Here is a 4,546-nt window from a genome sequence, read left to right as displayed (position 1 = left end):
CATATCTATTAATCATTCTATCTATTTTTGTATGTATGTTGCTTTTGGGCCTGATTAGTTTATACTCTAATTCTTCTTCGTAACGGTTAAGTTTAATGTGTTTCGAACTTTCTTGGAACTTAGGCTCTGATTTCTTAGGAATACTAAATATCTGGCCATTTGTTGATGCTACGAATGGTTGTTCATTGAAGAGTACAAAATTAGATAATGGGCTGTTAAGCTTGTAGCTATTAATATTCGTTAGTTTCAGTGTCCATGATTTAAAATAACCATCCAAGGACGATGTATACAGCAAGTTTTTAAATATACACATTTTTGTTATTGGTTTTGTGTGGCATATTTTAGTTATTAAATTCCATGTTGATAGATCCAAAATATTGATGGTATTCTTCACAACATAAACAATATTAGACCCTTCACTAATCATATCTTCAATTCCACATTCATTAAATGGACTTCTATAAATCTCCTCATAAGTTTTAAGACAAATTCCAAAAATGGTATCTGAAGCCACATATAAAACATTCTCAACAATATCAATAGCCACTACTGGAGATTTTACATCTATTTGTTTGAACGGGGATAATTCTGTAATATTGTAAAAGTAAATTAGGCCATCTAGCCCTGCCGTTATCAGTGAACCCTTCCAAAATTTTATTGCTGTAACCGCACCAGAATGATCTGAAAACTTACAAACACATGTTTTATTTGTTGTATATGCATTTACATCTCCAGAGTTTGTTCCCACATAAATCAAGTTGCTCTCCACATGAACTTTTGTAATTTTTGATTCCAATGTGGCCAATTTACGCAAAGCCTTCTGTTTCATCAAAAATAGTTCATTCTTTGAGGTAAATACTACATGCTCATCCAACGAAGAAATTGTGTCGATTTGGAATTCGTGTTTGAAATATTCATGGAAAGTATGGTCGGTCATTGATTTTAATTGATAATTCCGATATTCCAAAAGCATTTCTGGGTGAAAAATTTTATTGAAAAGAATTACAGCAAACTATATTTTAATGATATTTAGAAGCGTAAAATTTAGCAATTATGTTAAGAATATTTTATTCTGTGAGAAGATGGTTGATCAATCTATTCAAAAGTCTTTACAAATATAAGCTATACAGTTAGTAACATATTCTGTTGTTCCTTCATAAAAGCATCATATGGTAGTTCTTTAAATCTATAAAATTCTTTAATTTTATCTGTCGATCAAGTACATATAAACTAAGTTTATAAAATATAATAATACTAGATATCCTTAGATAGACTATTTCAAGCCAATAATTTTCATTCTATCTATCTTTTTATTTTTCCATTCAGGTTGAACTCATTTTTAACCCCAAGTTATGGAAACCATCCAAAAAATTGAAAAATGTTATAGATACCGCGACCTAGAAACCTCAATCTTTCTGAGTTCTTTTTATTTTCCACAATACACTCTTTTAACGGGAATATTGCTGTATGAAAATGGTGAATATACCAGGGCAATGAGGATCCTGTCTGGACTGAATACTTTCACTTCTGTGTTTTACGAAGTGTTATGTTTAAAAAAACTTAAGAAATACGCATTAGCTATGGAACGATTATTAGTAATTTATTCAAATAACTGTTCGGTTGATATATCGCCATTTCAATTCATGGAAAGATTCCTTGTCAGTTGTGATGACATCGAATACTTCGATGACTTGGCTGCTTCCCTCTCAGTTCATGTAGGAAATATTGATGGAGCAATTCAAAAGTCCAGAAAATCATTCTTTAAGAGTCCATTGCTTAATTCTACAGAAATTCTATTTAGCGAAAAAATCATTATTGAACCTATTAATGACTTGGCATCAGATGTAGTTTATCAATACTACAGAGATTTGCTATCTCTCTACAGCTTTGATGGTTCAATCGATCAAAAATTGATGTTGAAGTATTCTGAAAAGACCTCTGGGATTTGGATATATTTCATTTCAAAAATGGCATCGTTTAAAACTCTGTACAATTCTGAGGACATTGGGCTCGATATGTTCTCACAACTGAGACAAAAGGACTCTTCATTCATAAGAGAAATGGATGTCTATTCTTCGGGACTGTGGAAATCAAAAAAGACAAATATTTTGGGGCTTTTGGCAAGAGAATTGTCTGAAAGCCATCCAGACCATTTCCAAACTTGGATTGTTATAGGTAACTACTATTCAGCAAAAAATAACTCTTCAATGTCCATAAAATCACTTCTAAGAAGCAATGAAATATTAGAAAATCCACATACATATACTCTACTGGGGTTTGAATTTAGCTTGAAGAGTCACTACAGACAAGCCATGGCATTTTTCCAAACATCCATCAAAATGTCCAAAAACAATGATAAGGCATATTTGGGATTGGCACTTATTTCCACAGAGATTCAAAGATATACTGATGCTGAATCCAATTTCCTCAAAGCTCTCCAACTCAATCCTTACAACATGTCAATCAAGGCTCACCTGATCAGATTTTATGTAAGAAATAAGGAATTGGAAACAGCATTGAAGTACTTTAAAACATTTATGGGGATGGAGCATAGTCTTCATAAAGTGGTTGAATGCATTATAAAACAGTCTGGAGGTTTCTCTGAATTGCAGGATTTGATGATAATTGAATTTTCTGAGATTCTTTATTCTCTTGGGTTGAAAGATGATGCAACAAAAATTCTAAGCTGCGTAGAAAGCAGAACAAGCTCTTATTTTGCCAAAAAGTGTCTAATTGAACAGTAAAGCCCGTATTTTGATCTTTTATTACAATATGTCTCCGCCCGTGCTCTTGAGTAAATTATTATACAATAAAAACTTGTTATATACTTATAGTAGTATCAGGGATTTTTTAATAACTAATATTTTTGTTAAATTGTTTTGATTATTTATTCAGGAAGTTTTAGATGGGAATCAGGCTTCAGCCATAATCTATACATTTTTATACAGATTTTTGGCAAAATCGCAACCATTATTACACATAAAATCATGATCGTATTGCTTGAAGAAAAAAATCCACGTTCAATCCTCAACTCGCTAAAAAACGGTGACATCAGAATAAAGAAAACCATCGATCCCAATATTATTGATATTCCTCTAAATGTTGGTCTTTCCAAAGTTAGAAAAACCATTAAAAATTCATTCAAAACAAGTGATACAAATGCACACACTGAAAAAAGATGAAATTCGGCTAAAAATAACTTCAGAATAATTACCATGGCTGCTCCCTGGAAAAAACTATTTAAATTTGAACTGACAAACTCCTTGATGCTTAAAAGCTTTCTTTCCCTCAATTCAAGGTATAATTCAGGATAAGCTTTTGCTGTTTTGTCATTAATGTCTTTAGAATTCATTATTGATAGTAGTGGTGCAAATGTGAAACAAATGAATAAGCTGGGAAGCCGACGCTGAAGAATACTAATAGGAATATAGTATATCAGTGCACAAAAAACCCCTTGAACAACACACAGAATTGTCCCCCTATGAATAATAATGTGGGCCAAGCTGGAGCTATTTTTATAGCATTTTCTCCCATGAACGAAGAGTAGATCCGTAAGAAGACAGAATTTTTTCAACGAAAAATCAGCAGCCAGAGATGCCTGGTTGCCCTCTTTCCCTTCAATTCCCACACCAACATCTGCTTCTGTAATCATGGACACATCATTTCCACCATCTCCAATACACAAAACAGTTTCCTTGGATATTCTCTTCAAGGTCTCTGCCATAGTAGCCTTTTGAGTTGGTGTATATCTACAGCCAATCACAGCCACGAGATCTTTAGTGGCATCGACAAATTGATGGAGTAGTGAAAAATTCTCCAAAGGCATGTCATTTTGTAAAATAGTTGAAATTGAAGCTCCATCAATCACCAAGGAATTATAAGACTGCTTTTTAAGGATTTCTAACTCCCTCTCTACCTGGAATTTGTTGGTACACTCCTTAATAATCATCGTTTGATCTTCATTTTGTAGAAGTCTACTACTTTTGGCAATGCTTATGGCTGTTTCAATCTTATCACCCGTCAGCATCCAGATTTTAATTCCAGAAACTCTTAAACTCTCAAGTGTTTCTTTCACATTATCCTGCAGTTTATCCTCGACACCTGTTAATCCAAGTAGATCTAAGGGTTGTAGGGTAGTAGAATCACCTGAAGAAAAAATGGAACCATCTTCAAGCCTTTTTTGAACCTTTAATACATTTTCAGACCTGTTTTTAATTGAAAGTTTAGCAACAGAATATTCTTTATCAAACTGCTTAAACTGTGCTCTAGTAAGTACTTTCCTTCCAACAATAAGCGTTCTCAAACCATACCTGGCCATCTCGTCTGTTTCTTCTTCAACCCAGTCATTCTCATTAACAATTTGCTTCATAATGGAATCGGCGCCCTTCATAAAAAACAAATACTCTTTTTCTTTCTGTAGCGGAAAATCAACAAACTCCAAAGACTCACTTTTGGATGTTAAATCCAGTAATTCTTCCTTTATTAGGGATATAATGATTCCCATTCTCTTTGTATCACTGCTAAATGGAAATATATGGTGAATTTT

This window comes from Rhyacophila brunnea, unplaced genomic scaffold (assembly GCF_057557595.1).
Source record: "Rhyacophila brunnea isolate RB1 unplaced genomic scaffold, BYU_Rbru_1.0 scaffold_149, whole genome shotgun sequence".
NCBI classification, from domain to species: Eukaryota; Metazoa; Arthropoda; class Insecta; order Trichoptera; family Rhyacophilidae; genus Rhyacophila; species Rhyacophila brunnea.
The sequence above is the reverse complement of the archived record's forward strand: the minus strand, read 5'-3'. Positions refer to the sequence as shown.